Raw genomic sequence first — 20885 nt, forward strand, 5'->3', positions numbered from 1 at the left:
GCAGGCAGGCATTTTGTCTAGATTAGTCAGTGAGTACAAAGGGATCAGCTAATCATTTCTGAGGCAAAGAATGGGAATTTGGAGGATCTGTGTCTGGATTTGTCATACGTAAACAAGGTGGGCATTTGTGAATCTTCTCTCAGTCATGTAACAGAGAGTAGTTCTTAGCAGGAAGCTCTTTCCTGGAACACAAAAGGTTGGGGGAGATTTCTTGACCTTTCCTGTTTTCCAGGAGCCCATGGCTCAAGTAAAGTTCAGTATTGTCAGTTCAATGCAATCACAATCAAAATCCCAACAGATCTTTTGTGGAAATTGACAAACTGATTGTAAAATTTATATGGAAATGCAAAGAACCAAAAACAGATAAGACATTCATGAGCAGCAATAAATCTGAAGACTTAAAATTACAAGATATCAAGACCTATTATAAAGCTATAGTAACTAAGACAGTAGAACACTGGCACATGAGTAGAACAAATAAGCAAAGAGAACAAGCTAGAAAATCTAGAAACAAAACCTTTCATATATGGTCACCTAATTAATGACTGTAACCGGCTGATTAAATTAATGGTCCTGATTCTTCATCCCTTCCTGTATCTGTACTTATCTGCAATGTGACTTTGCAGTTTCTCCCACCAAAGGATCAGAATATCAGAGTCTGTTTCCTTGTCCCTTGATTCTGAGTTTGGCCATGTGCCCTTTCCTTGGCCAGTGAGATGTTAGCAAATGTAACATATGAAGAAGCTAGAAAAAAACGTTTGCACATTTCTGCTTCTGCCTTTTTCTCTTGGCCATCATGATGAGGGCTCATCCAGGCTAGCATATTGGAGGGAGCCACATGGAGCAGAGCCACGTTACTACAGTTGTCCCAGCTGAGGTCATCATCCTAGAGATGGAACACTGGCGTGTCTGGAAAGAGCCAGGCTTCAAAGAAAGGCAAATATTTAAAGAATAAAAGAGGCAGTTAGCTCCAGGAAAAATGAGAAGCTGAAACAGAAGGAACTTGAAATAGTACTTGGCTTAGCTTAGTAATGAACAGTGTTTACATAGTCATAATAATAATTTTAAAAACCACATATGGATTTAATTAAAACTGTGATGCAACTAATACCAAGTGGAAGAAGTAGGGCAAGCCAGTGGGGGTGGAGGTGGTGGAGAGGCTCTTGATATAAGAGTTAAATGATCATCTTTCTTAGTAGCTAATCAGTGGATAATAGCTAAATAAGGAAAATCAATAGCTTTGTAATATATAATTACATTAATTGGAAACGTGAAAGCTAATACTAGAATGAACAGCTAAAGGGGTTGAAAATGTTGTTTCTGGGATGTGGGAGGCTGGGAAAGGAAGTTGAGGGGAACAGATGTCTTTCATTTTCAGTCATCTTATTAGTTGATTCTTAAATGATGTACTAATAGTACTTTAAAAAATATTTTTTTAATAGTTTGAATTAGAAGCTATCACAGTCTGCCCTTCCTTTGACCCCTGATACTGTAATGCAGTCTCACATTTTCATTGATTTCCCTTTTCCTTCCCTGTCTAAAATTCATGAGATTTCCATACCAAAACTGTAGAGTCCCTTACTAATGAGGCCTTACTCGATTCAGTACCAGTAAAAAGCATAAAGCTGGTTCTGAAGACAATGCTGTCCCCATCACTCGAGTCCCTTCACCCCTGCTAGTTCGCTACAGCCAATAATTCATTCATTATGTCTGTAAGGCAAAGACAAGACCACCAGTATAAGGACACTGTGAGGACCACCAGCTCCTAGTGAAACCAGTTATGTCAGAAAACACCTAAGTGACCCAGAGCTGCCCCAAGGCTGAGATTGTGTCCTGGCCTCTTATTTCTTTGGAAGGGTTGATCATAAAAACAATAAATTCACAAAGTTGACTGGATTTGAGATGAGTACTGTAATATTCAATATTCTCACGTCCTATTATAAACCTTCAAACACCATTCAAGGAGTGATTATACCCCATGGATACTCACTTTACATATATCTTTCCTTTTAAATGTCCCTCTGAATTTTATTATATGTAAAATAATTGAAATCTAAGTTCGTTGCTTTAAAATGCTCCCATGGTGGTAGTGGTCAGACAGTAAAATGACTTGCTTTATTATTTCCTTTCTTTCATTTTTTTTTCTCTCCTCAGTCTTCAACTATGTATTCCCGTTTTAATAAAATGTATGCATTGATATCCGTTTTCGCCCTTGATCAAAAATGAAGGCCTGCAGTTGTCTGATATGTACAAATTTACTTGAAGTTAAGGATAATCCAGCATCTAACTTTCCCCCAAGGAAAACTTGCTGGAAACAGTGTGATTCGTTTTTTTTTTGTTGTTGTTGTTTTTGTTTTTTGTGGTACGCGGGCCTCTCACTGTGGTGGCTTCTCCCATTGCGGAGCACAGGCTCCGGAAGCGCAGGCTCAGCGGCCATGGCTCACGGGCCCAGCCGCTCCGCGGCATGTGGGATCCTCCCGGACCGGGGCACGAACCCGTGTCCCCTGCATCGGCAGGCGGACTCTCAACCACTGTGCCACCAGGGAAGCCCAGTGTGATTCGTTTTTAACAAATTTCACAAGGGCCCTCTCTGGTGGGACCTCAACAAATGTCACCTATTTTGTGAGTCTTTTAAGAACTCAGTGGACTGTGATTTTTATGAACTAAGATAAAATAACCATGTCTGCCATGTGCTTTCTTTCCTGTGTCCATGACTCCTGTGTTCAGAACTCAGGACTTGGGGATGTTTTTGATCTGTACCAAACATCTGTGATTAGAAAGGGAATAACGAGCTATAATAGAAGCATCCACTTCTAAATTCTCCTAATTGGCCACTCTGATGACTACTGGTACCGTTGGAGGGTTTCCCTGGCAAAAATATCCATTTCCAAATTTGTGCGATTTACTCGACTTCATTCATTCATTTACAAATATGGATTAAGTACCTCGTTTGCCAGGGCTTGAACTAAGGAGTTGGTCGTAATGAAGAGAAACATTCTGGCGCAAAGTGAAGGTAAAATCTAAATAGGGGGTGGCTGTCAGAATTCTGAGGTCTTGGGATCGCGGTTGGTGGGTGGCAGGTGGAGGAAATGGACTGGTCAATATCTGTCTATGATGATATATGCATATGCTTCTCTTGTTGCCCTGCTGTCTGTTGTCCATTCAAGCGACTGTTGAATCACCCTTCATGCCCACAGTTCAAGTACAGCTTTCTCTCAGATCCTCCCAAACTGCTTTGGGGCATGTGAGAGCATCCTGTTGCTTAAATGCCACTTTAGGCTAAGAAAGCCTCTGTGGTGCTAAGACTCTATCAGGTTTTATGCTACCTTAGGCAAATCAGTCAGTTTATTGCTCCTGAGTCATGCTCTGACCGGCTGCATGATGTCCTCTCTGCCTGCAGAGACAAAAACCAGTTTTTCTTTGGAGTTCTGCTTTCTTGGGCCCTACCCTGCAGTTGATATACAGGTGCTCTCTGCTCTCCGGTCTCCCTAAACTAATATGAGTTTATCACATCTGCACTTGGAGAGCTCCCCTTTTTCATAAACCTAAAAATCTCTGCTCACTCCTTGCCTTCCATCTCCTCCTTATCCCAATTGGGAATTTTTATCTGGATTGGTGTGTGGAATGGAGAGTCAGCCAGACAACTCTGGCCTTTTCCTATCAAAAATTTTCCCAAATTGGTGACCTTTGTTTGTGAGTATATTCTTTTTTCCTAAGAGAATGTGCTGGACTTTTGAAACTCAAAAGCCAATAATTTATTTCTTTTTCTCTTTATGATGTTTTATCCTTCTCTAGAAGCCATGAGTGTAGAATGGCATGGCCAGTGCTTTAATGAGGGAAGGGGACAATGGGTAAAAGGAGATATGGCTTAGTAAGGATTAGTATTTCAAACTCTTTAGTCATATCTGGTTAGTTCTGCACCCAAACCTGATGTAGACAGAACAGTAGAGAAAACATAAATGACCACAGTGAAGGGGAAGATGCTTCACATATGGGTGTTTGAAGATGGCTTCATGGAGGAAATGGGATTTTCCTTGGATAATGGAGAACGGGTCTGATTCCAATAGGAAGGATTTTGGTAGAGGAGCTACTGGAAAAGGCTTTCTTAGTAAAGAGAATAACCAGAAAAAGGGAAGAAATGTGAGAGGATCTAGGACTTTCATGGCAGCAGTTTCCTTTGAGGTAGAATGTTGAAAGCATTCGGTGTAGAACATAATTTCTGGAGTAAGGCTACATGGGTTGGAATCCTGAATCTGCCCTTATAGCTGTGTGACTGCTGGTGAGTTACTTAACCATTCTGTGCCATTTCACTCCTCATATGTAAATGAAAATAATGATAGTACCTATCACGTGGTATTTTATGACAATTAGGTACATCATATACAGTAATGTTCTTAGAACAGTGCCTGGTGGTTAGACAATGCTGTGTGTTAGCTACTGTTAGAATTTTGTCAGGGAAAGCTAAGCTACAGAAAGGTTGTGAAGGGCCTTGAATGAGAGGAAGGAACTGGCCAGGGATGGTTTAGTGAATAATCCATCTTGGCAACACTGCTTAATTTAAAGCAATGATTCTCAAGTAAAATTGTGTGTAAGAGTGAGAAGTAGCTCATTAGAAATGAAATTCCCAGGTTGCCATCTCCCCACAGTGATCTTGATTCAGCAGAGACAGGGTGTGGTGAGACATCTGTGGTTTGAACAATGGTGATTCTCAGAGCTGGGTTTGGGGTGAGGCGAGTGAGATACCTAGGGGGGCACAATTTAAGGAGTCCTCCTCCCTCCTTATGGCTGTGCTAGTGAGTGTGGGCCTTGAGAGTGAGTGCCTCCTTAAATGTTTACTCTAGAAGCCTCATTCACTTCAGTCTGGCCTGGGCCCTGAGATACTGATGCAGGTGGAGCAAGAGATCATTCATTCCATAATTAGACATATTTCCTGAGTATCTGCTCTGTACCTGGCATTGTTCCGAATGCTTGGCACACGTGAGTAGACACAATAGACAGAGATCCCTGCTCTTGTGGAGCTTATAGTTTAGCAGGAGAGGCAAAAATAATAGACATAGTAACTAAATAAATTGTATATTGTTTTAGAATGTGGTATGGATACGGAACAGGGTTCTTGGCCTTCCCCAACCAATAGAAGTTGATAAGAAGCCAGATAAGAAATTCAGGCAAGGCTTTATTGGGGCCCCTGCTGCAGCAGGAGGGGGTGAAAACAAGTAACAAGTTCCCTTGCTCACTCCCTGAGGGGGGGCAAACTGGCTCCTTATATGGGGTGAGGGTAGGGGTGTGTCCAGGGGCGGAGGGGTGGTGTAGAGCGCAGGGGCCACGTGCAGTACCCTGCCTTTGCTCTGGACACCCTGTTTTTGCTCCTGACTCTTCAGAAGTGGCAGTTGGGTTTTTTGGATCTTTTTGTATCTTGTTGTCCATAATTTGCCCCAACTGTGCATGCACGCAGTTATTTTTAGTCCCTTATAGCTTGTTTGTATTTTCTTGTTCAAGGAGACGTTTGTCCAGGTGCAAGCACTGCAGCACTGCAGCAAAGGGTCCCAGGTCCCAGCCCGTCTCAGTATGTTCTATGGAAAAAAATATAAGTAGAGCCGGATAAAGGTGGTAACTCATATCTGGAAATGCTCTGTTTTAAAAGAAGACTGAGGCCAGTTCTGAGGTTGAATTAGCAGAACCTACTCACATCTCTCAGGAGCGGTTTTCTAAAGCCTCGTAGGTTGTAAAAGTATTCTGAAACTACTTCCTCCCTCAGCAGAAGGGGTTCCAGGAGCACTGGCACTGTCTGTCATGGGTTCAGCCAGGGAGAAGGGGACTGTCCTTTCCATCACTTTGCCTCCTCTAACATATGATACACCAGAAATTTTAGCTCTTTCAACACCTACTGTTAAGGCGGTTATGGAGTGTACTTGCCAGTGACACAGATGTTCCGTTTTTCTGGAAGCTCAAAAACCTTCAGTCACTGGAAGTGATTCTGTGAGGAAAATCTAAAGGCGAAGTGACTGTAAAATGTCACTGAAATGAAAAAGCAGGCTGTAATGCTAAAACGTTTAGAGAAGAGTGATGAATTCTATGATCTTCTTAGTATTTGTCATGCACAAATGTCATAGAATTTTAGAACTGGAAGGGGACCTTGCCGATCATCTAGCAAAACAGATATGAAATGAGAGTTAGAAATGATGAGTGCAAAGATCATTTAATTAAGAATATCTCCTTTGTCGTGCGTAAAATAGCTAGTGGGAACGCGCTATAAAGCACAGGAAGCTCAGCTCAGTGCTCTGTGATGACCTAGATGGGTGGGATGGGGCGGCGGGGGGGAGGGAGGTCCAAGGGGGGGGATATAGGTATACATATAGCTGATTCACTTCATGGTACAGTAGAAACTAACACAACATTGTAAAGCAATTATACTCCAATAAAATATATATATATATATATATATATATATATATATATATATATCTCCTTTGTAAAATGAGTGATAAAGGGAGAGAGCCTCAGTTACTACAAAAAGAAACCACAGCGGAGGGCTTATCCATCAGAACACATGGCAATTAGATATTTGAAGACAGAAGGTGTCCTAAGGGCGGGAAAGGACAAGGATAGATCAGGAAAATAAATGAGGCCCAAAAAATAAATTAAAAGGAGCCATAAAGCGCTGGAGTTTGGAAGTTTGCTAGATTCTGCTTTATGCCATCGCTTACATACAAACAGAAGAGCATGTTAGTGAGGACAGGGTATGTTAAAGCTCCTGATGACAGCAATTTCTTTGAATACGACATTAAGCAAGAGAGCTACAATTAAAGGCCACTGATTTTGTGGTGGGGAGCATTGGGGAAAAGCATTAGAGAATAGACTATTCTCATTCATTCAGTGGTTATTCATTAAGGAGCAGCTAGGTTTCTTTTGAAAGACATTGACACTAGTAAGCCTGGGAATAGTTGGTTTCCTCTCTGGTATTTATGAAAAACCTGCATTCAGAATTTTTGCTATATTCTGTAATCTGGGTTGGAGTTGGGTTTAGACAGCACTGTGTGGCCTGACTAGCTCAGTTATCTTACCCCAGTGGTCCCCAGGATCTGGAGATATAAATCTGCTCTGTTAGTTGGAGCAACCTAGGAGTCCATACTCAGGCTCAGCCAGAGAAAATGCCATCAATGAAATCATCTACTAGAGGGCTTAGCACATAGTAGGTGCTTAATAAATATTTGTTAACTAATGCAAGAACTGATGACTCATCTACCATATATTTCAGACAGATCCAAAAAAAAAAGAAAAAGCATCTGCCTGGAAATAACTCCTTTGGAAGGAAATAGGATTCTGGGGTCTTGAATGAAGGGAACCTTTTATGTTTTACCCTCTATAACTTATTGATATAAGTTATATCTTGGGGTAGATAAAAATTGTCCAAATCAATAGTATCTACAATTATACTTACTACACAGCTGCATTATTCCAAGTGCATGGCATGTATCAGTGAACACAACAGACAAGGATAACTAGTCTTGTGGAGCTTGACAGAGAACAAAAAATAATGAACAAAAAATAATGAACATAGTTACTAAGTAAATCATATGTTATGTTAGAAGGTGATATGTACTATGAGAAAAAAAAGGTAAATAGGATAAAAGTAGTAGTTCACACTTCAAGATGCCCTGTTTTAAAGGAGGACCCAGGCATCCTTTAAAGGAGGTCTGAAAATTTGTCTGTGGTACCAACTCAAATCCATCAGGAGTGGTTACCTGCTATAACCTTCCTTAAAATTTGAAACCTAATAGAGTTAGCTTCTGAAAAATGTTTCTTTAGATATGTGATAACACTTTGAATATGTTTGATCTTTATACTCTTCAGATGCATAAAATAAAGGGTTATTGTTTTTGCAGTATTCCTGTGAATTAGATGGGCAAGTCAGAAGGTGAATTCACTTTTTTCCAATTTTTAAAATTATGGTAAAATATATATAACATAAAATTTGCCATCTTATTTCTAAGTGTGCAGTTCAGTGGTATTGAATACATTCACAGTGATGTGCACCCATCAACACCATCCGTCTCCAGAACTCTTCACCTTGTATAACTGAAACTCTACATTCATTAAATAGTAACTTGCCATTCTCCCCTCCCCCCAGTCCCTGGCAACCACCGTTCCACTTTCTGTCTCTCTCATTTTGACTATTCTAAGTACCTCAGATAAGTGAAATCACACCATATTTGTTCATTACTGGCTTATTTCACTTAGCATAATGTCCGCAGGTTCATCTATCTTGTAATATATCTTAGAATTTCCTTTCTTTTTAAGGCTGAATAATCCTACATCATACATATATTATCACATTTGTTATCCATTCATCTATGAGTGGACACTTGGATTGCCTCCATTTTTTCATTATTGTGAATAATGCTGCTATGGGCTTGGGTGTACAAAGATTTCTTTGATGCCCTGCTTTCAGTAATTTTGGGTGTATACCCAGAAGTGGAATTCCTGGATCATATGGTAATTCTGTTTTTATTATTTGAGGAACACATCATACTATTTTCCATAGTGTGCATACAATTTTACATTTCCACCAGCAATGCACAAATATTTCAGTTTCTCCGTATCATTTCCCACACATTTATTTGCTGTTTTTTTTTTTTTTCCTTTTGGATAATATCTATCCCAATGGTGTGATGTCGTATTTCACTGTAGGTGTGATTTGTATATCCCTAATGAATAAGTGATGTTAAGCATCTTTTCATGTGCATATTGGCCATTTGTATATCTTCTTTGGAGGAATGTCTATTGAAGTCCTTTTCCCATTTTTGAACTGGGTGTTTGTTTGAGTGCTTGTTTTTATGTTGTTGAGTTTTAGGAGTCATCTATTCTGTTAGCCAAAAAGTTCATTTGTGTTTTCCCATAACACCTTATGGAAGAACCCGAACGAACTTTTTGACCAACCCAATATATATTCTAGATATCAATCCCTTAGCAGACATATTATTTGCAAATATTTTATTCCATTCCATGGTTGACTTTTTATTCTGTTGATAGTGTCTCTGCACAAAATCTTAAATTTTCGTGAAACTCAATTTCTCTATTTTCTTCTTTTGCTCTTGATGTCATATCTAAGAAATCATTACCAAATCTAATGTTGTGAAGCCTCTGCGATGTTTTTTTTTTTTCTCTAAGAGTTTTACAATTTATGATCTTACATTTAGGTCTTTGATCCATTTTGAGTTAATTATTATATATGGTGTCAATTACAAATCCAACTTCATTCTTTTGTGTGTGGATATCTAGTTTTTCCACCATGGTTTGTTGAAAAGACTGTCCTTTCTGCATTGAATGTTCCTGGCACTCTTGTCAAAAATCATTTGACTTTAAATGTGAGGGTTTATTTCTGGGCTGTCTGTTATATTCCACTGGCTAAATATCTATTTTTATTCTCATACCACACTGTTTTAATTACTGTGACTGTGTAGTAAGCTTGAAATCAGGAAATGTGGGTTTTCTGCTTTGCTCTTCTTTTTCAACGTTGTTTTGGCTATTTGAGATTTGTTTGATCCTTTGAGATTCCATATGAATTTTGAGATTTTTTTTTTCTGTTTCTGTAAAAAATGTCAATGAGATTTTGATAAGGATTGCATTAGATCTGTAGATTCCCTTATGTAGTGTTGATATCTTTACATTATTAAGTCATCAAATCTGTGAACATGAATTGGTTTCCATTTATTTAAGTTTTCTTTAATTCCTTTCTGCAGTGTTTTGTAGTTTTCATTGTACAAGGCCTTTACTTCTCTGGTTAAGTAAGGTGAATTCATTTTTATTTTGGGAGCTAAGTGGTGGGATCTTGCTTTTATAGAGTAGACGATGTTCAGGACGATAACTTAGCATCACCTGATTCCTAGTCCAATAACTAAAGTTCTACCTTACAGAGATGACAAAAGGAAAGATCATCAGGGTACTGAAATGCAGATCCCAAAGCTGGGATCTTGATGACATCCAGGTATAATCCCAGTTTCCTGAAACCAGATTCTAGATTTTTGTCACTCAGTCCAGTGATCGAGAGATGCATTTATCCATATCAGAGTCACAAAAGGTGAATTAATAGGAGTGACATTTTATCAATTCATCAAATAAATGCATATTTACAATTTCTAGAATATATGTATCCAGAGTCCAGGACATCGTCTTTCTGAAACTCTAAGTTATGTTTCAAAATATGTTAGGTATGTTATTGCATTGGGTCTAAAACCCATGGTTTGTATGACATCAGTTTTATATGCCCAATAATTTGTTTTGCCTATCTTGTTCTCTCCTTTCCTTATTGCTAGAGTTCCCTCTTTTCTTCCATCTTTTTCATTGAGAGAACACAAAGGAAACAAAACTTTGAGTTACAGCTCATGGTTCTTTCACCTGCAGTCTTAGTGGCTGTACAAGTACACTGCTAAAGGCAAGAAATCACAGGCAAGGCTCAAGGAGAGAGACAGTGGAGCTGTCAATCAGGATCACAGCTCAGTAGGAAGCAAGCAATGGGTCTTGGGGCTCAGTGGGAACCAGCCAATCAGTTTCACAGCTCAGCTGCAGGAGAGCCTGACTGGCAATCAGCACCCAGCTGAGGGGTTTGGGATTCCCTGCTTAAGTTCCATCTGTCTCTCCTTCAGGAAACTGTAAAAATAAATGAAATGATATGCTTTAGTACAATTCATAGGTGAATTGTAATGACTGAGGAAGTTATCTGATTATATAAATTGTAGAAAACGACTTTGAATGATCCAAGGAAGAAAAAACAATAACCATCTCTAGTTTTCCTCCTTTTTCAAAAGGGGGTTCCTATTCTATAAGAAAGGGGGAACTGGGCTTCCCTAGTGGCGCAGTGGTTGAGAGTCCGCCTGCTGATGCAGGGGACCCAGGTTCGTGCCCCGGTCCGGGAAGATCCCACATGCCACGGAGCGGCTGGGCCCGTGAGCCATGGCCGCTGAGCCTGCGCGTCCGGAGCCTGTGCTCCGCAACGGGAGAGGCCACAACAGTGAGAGGCCCGCGTACCGCAAAAAAAAAAAAAAAAAGGGGGGGAACTTAAGGGAGATGGTGAGGGTCCATATTTGATCACTTTGGGGCAGTTTTCCAAAAAGGAATGATCTTATAATCTGATGGTGATGCATTTGGATATTTAACAGATATCCTAGAGGGGATATATTTGTGAGATTTTAGCATACTCATTCAGAAATTTCTAATAATGGGTACACACCTTTAAGGAGCTCTATTGGTTATCTGTGTTAATAGGGGTTGACAAACTTCTTCTGTAGTAGGCCCAATAGTGTATATTTTAGACTTTGTGGCCACGTGGTTTATATCACAACTACACTGTCATTGTAAAAATGACTATAGGCTTACACGTAAACTAAAGACAAAGGCTGTATTCCCGTAAAATGTGATATATGGACACAAATTTTATTTTCATGTAATCTCCCTGTCATGAAATATTCTTCATCATTTGGATGTTTTAACCATTTAAAAATGTAAGATCTGTTCTTAGCATTTAGGCAGTAGTTTGCTGATCCCTGCCTCACCCAATCTAATCAACACAATGAACTTGTTTTCTTAACATAATCACAGCCTGATTCTTCAAGCATGTTCATGAAGAAGGGCAGTCGGAGTTTTGTGCTTCAAGATTATTTTTCTAAGGGTTTCTCAAGTCACCATTGTCACCGCCATCTCTTTACTCTAGTCATTCAGGAGCATGTGGCTTCTCCATGCATGCCCTGTGACATATCTTAGTCCACATTTGAACAATTAAGCTAGACTTCATTCTCTTCTCCAGTTTTCTTGGTTAGTTTGTAAAAATGGATAATCTGTCTCACAAGCTAGTACATGTGTCTTTTGTTTAGTGACCTCCCTAGAATGTACAGCTCCCTCCTCGCTCTGTATGGCAAAAAACACAGTCCTCCTGCCCACCCAATATGTCCCAGGATGTCTAGCCACCTTGGAGGCCAGACATAATAGAGGGCAGCTCAGAGTGACAGGGGAGTGTCTCCCCTTGGCCACCAGTACAAGGCTGAATTTCCAAGCCTTGTCACAAGACGCTCTTTTTACCAAAGACATGCCAGAATGTCCACTCTCTTTAGAGGAGACCCAGTCATTCGCCCACAGAGAAGGGGCATCATCCTTTGGTCTGAACATCTCTGAAGTTTCATCTTTTGTACTTTTTCAGATTAATCAAGAGTGCTTTTCCGGGACAATGTGTTGCATATTGATTTTATTATTTTTTTCAGCTTTATTGATTTATGATTGACAAATGGAATTATAATATATTTAGGGTACCTGTGCTGATTTGATACACGTATACATTATGAAAGGATTCCCAACATCAACTTACACATTAATCACACAGCTTTGTTTGGTGACATTTAGGTTCTACTTTCTTAGAAAATTTCATTTATACATTATAGTGTTAGCAATTTTGGTCACCGTGTTTTACATTAGACGCTCAGGACTTATTCACTTATAACTGAAAGTTTGTACCCTTTACTAGCCTCTCCCTATTTCCTCCACCTGCCCCACCACCCCAGCCCTAGGTAACCATCATTCGACTCTCTGATTCTATGTGTTCAGCTTTTTTGTGTTTGTTTTCTTTTAGATTCCACATATTAGTGATATGCTGTGTTTGTCTTTCTCTGGCTTATTTCACTTAGCATAATGCCTTCCAGGTCTAACCATGTTGTCACAAATGGCAAATGGCAGGGTTTTCTTCTTTTTTAAGATTAAATAATATTCCATTGTGTGTGTATAAGATGCATACATCATATATACATATACGTATGATATATATCACATTTTCTTTCCATTCATCTGTCAACAGACACTAAGTTTATTTCCATAACTTAACTATTGTGAATAATATTGAAATGAATGTGGGAGAAAAGCTATCCTTGGAGATGGTGATTTTGTTTTCTGAGAGTATATATCCAGAAGTGGGACTGATGGGTCATATGGTAGTTCTGATTTTAATTGAGGAACCTCCATACCATTTTCCCTAGTGCTGCACCAGTTTACATTCCGACCAACAATATACAGGTGTTTGCTTTTTTTCCACATCCTAACAAGAATTTTTTGTCTTTTGTCTTTTTTTTTGGTCCTTTTTTTTTTTTTTTTTTTTTTTTTTGCTGTACGCGGGCCTCTCACTGTTGTGGCCTCTCCCGTTGCGGAGCACAGGCTCCGGACACGCAGGTTCAGCGGCCATGGCTCACGGGCCCAGCCGCTCCGCAGCATGTGGGATCTTCCTGGACCGGGGCACGAACTCGCGTCCCCTGCATCGGCAGGAGGACTCTCAACCACTGCGCCACCAGGGAAGCCTGTCTTTTTGATACAAGATATCTTATTTGTGAGATGATATCTTATTTTGGTTTTGATATGCATTTCACTGATGATTAGTGATGTTGAACACCTTTTCATGTACCTGTTGGTCATTTCTGTGTCATCTTTTCAAAAATGTCTATTCAGAGCTCATGCCTATTTTTGAGTTATTTGTTTTTGTGCTGTTGAGTTGTATGAGTTCTTGCATAATTTAGATATTAACCCTTATGAGCTATGTGGATTTTAAATATTTTCTCCCATTCCATAAGTTGCCTTTTTATTTTATTGATGGTTTCCTTCACTGTGGAGATGCTTCTTAGTTTGACATAGTCCCACTTGTTTATTTTTGCCTTTGTTGTTTTTATTTTTGTTGTCAGATCAAGAAATAATCACCAAGACTGATGTCAAGTAGTTAACCTCCTGTGTTTCTTTTTCTGGGAGCTTTATGGTTTTAGGTCTTACATTCAAATCTTTAATGCATGTTGAGTTGATTTTCGTGTATGGTAGTGGTTGAGTTTCATTCTTTTGCATGTGGCTGTTCAGTTCTATCCTTCTTACCCATTGCATATCCTTGGATTATTTATATTAAATTCATTAACCATATATGCATTGGTTTATTTAGGGTTTCTCTATTTCTTCAATTGATCTATGTGTCTGTTTTATGTCATTATAACACTGTTTTGACTAAGATAGCTTCATAATATAGTTTGAAATCAGGAAGTATGTGCCTCTAGCTTTGTTATTCTTTCTCAAGATTGCTTTGGCTATTTGGGATCTTTTGTGGTTCCACAGGAGTTTTAGAATTGTTTGTTCTATTTCTGTAGTAAATACCATTGAAATGGTGTTAGAGATTGCACTGAATCTGCAGATTTCTTTGGGTAGTGTGTACATTTTAACAATATTAATTCTTCCAATCCTTGAGAACAGGATATCTTTCCATTTATATGTGTCTTCTTTTTTTTTTCATTAATGCCTTATAGGTTTTAGTGTATCAGTCTTTCACCTCTTCGATGTTAAATTTATTTCTAGGTATTTTATTATTTTTATTATTTATAATCTCAATTATAAATGGGATTTCTCTTTCTGATAGATCATCATTAGTGTAGAGAAATGCAAATGGTTTTTGTGTATTGATTTTTGTATCTTTCAACTTTACTGAAATCATTTATTAGTTCTAACAGTGTTTTGGTGGAGTCTTTAGGGTTTTCTATGTATAATATTCTGTCATCTGCCAAGAGTGACAGTTTTACTTCTTCCATCCTGATTTGGATGCCTTTTATTTCTTTTTCTTGCCTAACTTCTCTGGCTAGGACTTGCAGTACAATGTTGAATAAAAATGACAAGAGTAGGCATCCCTATCTTGTTCCTGATTATAGAGGTAAAAGCTTTTAGCTTTTCACTAAGTGTGACATTAACTGTGTACTAGTCATACATGGCCTTTAGTTATGTTGAGGTATGTTCCCTCTACATCCACTTCTTTGAGTGTTTTTATCATAAGTGAATGTTGAATTTTGTCAAAAGCTTTTTCTGCATCTATTGAGATGATCCTATGATTTTTACCCTTCATTTTGTTAATGTATTGAATTACATTGATTGATTTGCACATGTTGAACCATCCTTGCATCCCCAGAATAAGTCCCACTGAATCATGGTATATGATCTTTTTAATGTGTTGTTGAATTCCGTCTGCTAATTTTGTTGAGGACTTTTGCATCTGTGTTCATCAGGGATATTAACCTGTAATTTTCTTTTTTATGCCATTTTTGTCTGGTTTTGGTATCAGGGTAATGCTGGCCTCATAGAAAGTGATTGGAAGTTGTTTCTTCCTCTTCTGTATTTTGGAATTAATTTCCCTTTCAAAGTTTGGTAGAATTCACCAGTGAAGCCATCTGTTCCTGAACTTTTGTTTTTTGAGGGAGGTTTTGAGTACTCATTCAATGTTCTTACTAGTAATTGGTCTTTTCAGATTTTCTCTTCATATTCAGTTTTACTAGGTTATATGTTTCTAGGAATTTATCCATTGCTTATAGGTTGTCCAATTTGTTGGCATATAATTGTACATAGTAGTCTTTTAGATCTTTTGTACTTCTGTAGTATTAATTGTAGTGTCTCCTCTTTCAATTGTGACCCTGTTTGAGTGCTTGCTTTTTTTTTTTTTTTTTTTTTGGTGATTCTGGCTAAAGGATTGTTTATTTTGTTTATACTTGCAGAGATTCAGCTCTTAGTTTCATCAATCTTTTCTATTGTTCTTTTAGTCTCTATTTTATTTAATCCCATCTGTTCTTTATTTCTTTTCTTCTAATGACTTTGGACTTAGTTTGTTCTTCTTTTTCCAGTCTTCAAAGTGTAAAGTTAGGTTGAGATCTTCTTTTTCATTAGGCCTTTATCCCTCTGAAATTCCCTCTTAGAACTGCTTTTGCTGCGTCTCACAAATTTTGGTATATTGTATTTTCACTTTCATTTGTCTCAGGATATTATTTTGCCTTCCCATTTGATTTCTTCTTTGACTCATTGATAGTTCAGGCACATATTGCTTAATCTCCACATATTTGTATATTTTTCAATTTTCTTCCTGTAATTGATTTCTAGTTTCATACCATTGTGATGAGAAAAGATGCTTGATATGATTTCTGTCTTGCAAAATTTATTAACACTTGTTTTGTGACCTAGTATATGATCTATCCTGAGAATGTTCCATGTGTACTTAAGAAGAATGTGTGTTCTGCTGCTGTGGAATGGAATGTTCTATATATGTCTGTTATGTCCATTTGGTCTAATGTATAGTTTCAGTCCAATGTTCCTGTGTTTATTCTTCTGAGAAGATGACCTATCCATTGTTGAAAGTGATGTACTGAAAGCACCTGCTCTTACTGTATTTCTATCTATTTGTCCCATCAGCTCTGTTAATATTTGCTATACATATTGAGGTGCTCCAGTTTTGGGTACATAAATATTTACCGTTGTTACATACTCATGGTGAATTGACCCCTTTGTCATTATATAATGATCATCTTTGTGTCTTGCTACAGTTTTTGACTTAAACTCTATTTTGTCTAATGTAAGTTTAGCTACCCCTGCTTTCTTTTGTTTTCCATTTTTATGGAGTATCTTTTTCCATCTCTTAACTTTCAGTATGTATGTGTTTTTAAAGTTGAAGCTAGTCTCTTTAAAGCAGTATATGATTGGATCTTGTGTTTTTATTCATTCAGCCACCTTGTGTCTTTTAAATGGAGGTTTAGTTCACTTACATGAAGTGATTTGATGGCTATGGAATTAATATTGTCATTTGTTAATTGTTTTCTGGCTCTTTTGTAGTTCCTTTATTCCTCTCTTCCTCTCTTTCTTTGTAATTTCATGATTTTTCATAGTGGTATGCTTTGATTCCTTTCTCTTTATTTTTTAATGTATCTACTATAGGTTTTGACTTTATGGTCACCATGAGGCTTACTTAAAAGATCTTATAGTTATAACAGTCTGTTTTAAGCTGATAAGTTAACTTTGAATACATATAAAAACTCTACATTTTTATACTTTTGTTTTTGATGTCACAATTTACATTTTACGTTTTTATGTTGTGTATACATTAACAAATTATTGTAGTTATGGTTATTTTTAATATTTTTATCTTTTAATGTTTATATTAGACTTATAAATGTTTTACCTGTCACCATTACCATATATAGTATTCTGAAACTATATATGTACCTTTACTGGTGAATTTTAAACTTTCATGTTTTTTCCTATTACTAATTACCATCCTTTTTTTCTGTTTGCCTAACTCCCTTTAACATTTCTCGTAAGGCTGGTCCCATGGTGATGAACTCCTTCAGCTTTTGCTTGTCTGGAAAGCTCTTTATCTACCCTTGAATTCTGAAGGAGAAATTTGCTGGGTAGAGTCTTCTTGATTGATAGTTTTTTTCCTTTCTTTACTTTGAATATATTGTGTCACTTCCTTCTGACCTGTGAAGTTTCTGCTGAAAAAATCTGCTAATAGTTTTATGAGGGTTACCTTGTATGTAACAAATTGTTTACTCTTGCTGCTTTTAAGATTTTCTCCTTATCATTAATTTTTGATCTTTTAATTATAATATGTCTCAGTGTGGTTCTCTTGGATTCATTTTCTTTGGAATTATCTTTACCTGGATATGGATGTCTGTTTTTTCTCTAGTGTAGGGAAGTTTTCAGACATTATTATTTTAATAAGCTTTCTGTGTCTTTCTTCTTCTTATAGGACCCCTGTAATGCCTGTATTAGTCTGTTTGATTGTATTCTATAAATCTCTTAATCCCTCTTCACTCTTTTTCCATTCATTTTTTTCTTTTTTCTCCTCTGGATTAATTTCACTGCCCTGTCTTTGGGTTTGCTGATCCTTTTTTTATACTTGACCTAGTCTGCTGTTCAACTTTTCTATTGAATTTTTTACTTTAGTTACTGTATTTCTTAACTCTATGATTTCCATCTGATATTTTCTGTCTCTTTTAAAAAATTCTCACTTTGTTCATGCTTTGTGTTCCTAATCTCAGTAAGCATCTTTATGATTATTTACTATTATTTTCAACTCATTTTCAGGTAAATCACTTATTTCCATTTCATTAAGATTAGTTTCTGGAGTCTTACCTAGTTCTTTTGTTTGGAACATATTCCCTTGTTTCTTCATTTTCTTTAGCTCTGTTTGTTCTTTCTTCACATTAGATAAAATAGTCCCTCTTACAGTCTTGACAGGCTAGTCTCATGTAGGAGATGAACCTCATCAATCAGCCTGATCCAAACTCCTGGTTGCCTCTCAAACCTTTGTGATTCAAGCCACTGTCTTTGTTCCCAGAAGGATTTTTTCTATGTATAGCTGTACTTTCAGTGTGTCCTTGGGAGGAGGGAAATTCAGGAGCCTTTTATGTTGCCATGCTTGCCTCAAGTCAAGATCTTCTCCAAACAGGCTTTTATTTCCACCAGTAAGTTTATCAGTTTATTGTAAAAGATACAACCCAGGAACACCTAAATGGAAGAGGACCATAGGATGATGTTTGGGGTTTGGGGCGCATTCTGTCCTCCCTGAACCTCCACGTGTTCACCAACCCAGAAGCACCACATGTTGATAGATTTTAAAGTCACAAGTGGGTTCTTTGGAAATGAGATCAGTGATTGGTTTTGATGGCTTCAGGGTGAAAGACTGGCAGCATTCATGTTGTAGACATTTCAGTCCTGGCCTATATCCTCAAAAAACTGCTGGTATCAAAAAATAGGATGAGAAAAAAAAAAAAAAAACTGCTTTCAGTTGTAGGTAGGGGCATACATAATAAGTACAGAACTTTCCCTGAACATGTTAAGATTTAAAATTTTAAGTAGACAATTATTTGAAGGATATTAATTGGGCATTTAATACTCTCTGTAAAAAGATAGGTTTAACACATGAATCTCTCCTATTTTTGTTATTGTTGAGAAATTACTAATCATATTGTAATTTAAGTAATATACGTTGGTGGGGGGAACAGTGAAAGAGATTACATTCTATTTTAGGAATTTAAACTATTTTACATATATGAACTACAGATGAAGTAACAGAATGACAAAATAAATAACTGGAATTTGAATTGATTAATATAATATCTTGATGTGATTAATATTTTTAAAAAAATAGAATTTAAATTTATTAAGAATCTAATACTTTAATTAATTAATAATATTATAATATTGTATTAATATAATACCCCAAAGAAGTTAAGCTCCTTTGGAGCCTGGTTCTTCGTTTACTATTTGTATGATCTTGGGCCAGGCAGTTAAACCATTTGTGGCTCAATTTCCTGAACCCCAAAGTGGAAATGATAGCACAAATCCCATTGGCTTACTGTGAGGAGTAAAATCAGATAATTGTATAACACATATTGATCATATAGTAGGTGCTCAATGAATAATAACTGTGGTGGTGGTGGAAGTGGTTTTGGTAATGATGCTTATATTTATCAAGTTATAGGGAAAGCTGAAACAAGCTGCAGAAACAGATTAAGATAATGTCCACTATCGCTAAATTTTAATGTTCTTTAGGGAATGTTTATTTCTCTAATAATTATTTACCCTATTTTCACTGTAAACGGTGTTGCCAAAGTTATTAACCAGATGATTAATACTTGTTTTTGATCTATTAACCTCACTTAAACCCCATGCTAGCAATTTCACAAAACCATTACCACGTTCAAACAGAGAAAGCTATTCATTAGTCTTGCCGTATGCTTCCATAGGCTTAGCATTAATCATTATTTAGCTGGGGAAACAGGAGTTTGCATTTTATTCTTGATGTCGTTAGGAAAATTAGTGTAAATGAGAAATTTTGTTCTAAAAAGCCCTGAAATATACCGGAGGCTTTTACATCCAAATGTTATATGATATCGTTTAACATTCTTTTAGTCAGAAGTCAGCTTTTTTGTATAATGTTAGAAAATTGTTATGAGTTATTTTGTAGAAGATTGGAAAATGAAGGAAAGTGCGAAGAAAATTAAATCATTCATAATCATCTCTCACCATCCAGTAATAACCACTGTTAACATGCTGATGCATATGCTGTTGTTTTTTTTGAGTATATGTACATATTTTTTATTAAGGTCTTGTCACCCAACTCCAAACCTACTCTTCTGCACCTTGCTTTGTGATGATGTGGCTGGTACTGGGCAAACCATAATCCTTTGTTGTTGGTTCCCTGGCAGGTCCTGCCAATTGGGAGAGTAAGAGAAAAATTAGAAGATGGTAGATTGGCAAAAGGAATTGCTTTATCTTTCCTCACTATTCCATCAGTAGCATTTTACCAAGAGCTCTACTAACAAGGCAGCAGTTGATTTCTGTATCAGTTGGTGTTAAATTCCATATTATTCCCGTACTCCCAGAATGAAACTTATGCACTCTTTCCTGAGGGCTGTAGGGGTCAGCTTTTTGGAGCATTCCCCTGAGCTCTGAAGGCACCAGCAATTGGCCCGGAGGACCCTTCCTCAGAATCTTAGGTCCTAGGTCCCTTGGAGCTTCTCACTTCTGATCATTGCAATTTCATTTCTTTGTTACCTCAGCTCTAGGGGATGTCACTGTTTAGTGTAGCTACTACCATTGTGATGCCTAAATGTTTCCCTTTGCCTTTCTAGTGCGCCTATATCTCTTGAACTATTTCCATGTATTAAATTCTATTTGTTAAAAGAATGGACGGACCCTGACTGGTGTGCTCAATATAGAGTTGATTCTCAGCCTTTTCATCAGGTTTTCATCCTCTTCTTGAACATCACACATAGGACTCCAGTCTACCTTTCACAAACCAAATGTAGACTTTATGCATCTGCAAGTACAGACATTTCAGACTGTAGTATCACGATTCTGCCTACCAGCCAAATGGTCAATCTTTTCAGTATCACAGTCTTTGCACATCATGATTTGTATAGCTGTTTAATATCAATATTATAGGCATTTAGTTTTCATTTTATAAAAATGAAGGAAAAGAAAAAAATAAGTGTTGATACTGAACATATACACTGTTGGTCATGAATTTAATATAATTTGGACAAAATTCGGGGCTCAGGAAA

This window comes from Lagenorhynchus albirostris, chromosome 3, assembly GCF_949774975.1.
Source record: "Lagenorhynchus albirostris chromosome 3, mLagAlb1.1, whole genome shotgun sequence".
Lineage (NCBI taxonomy): Eukaryota > Metazoa > Chordata > Mammalia > Artiodactyla > Delphinidae > Lagenorhynchus > Lagenorhynchus albirostris.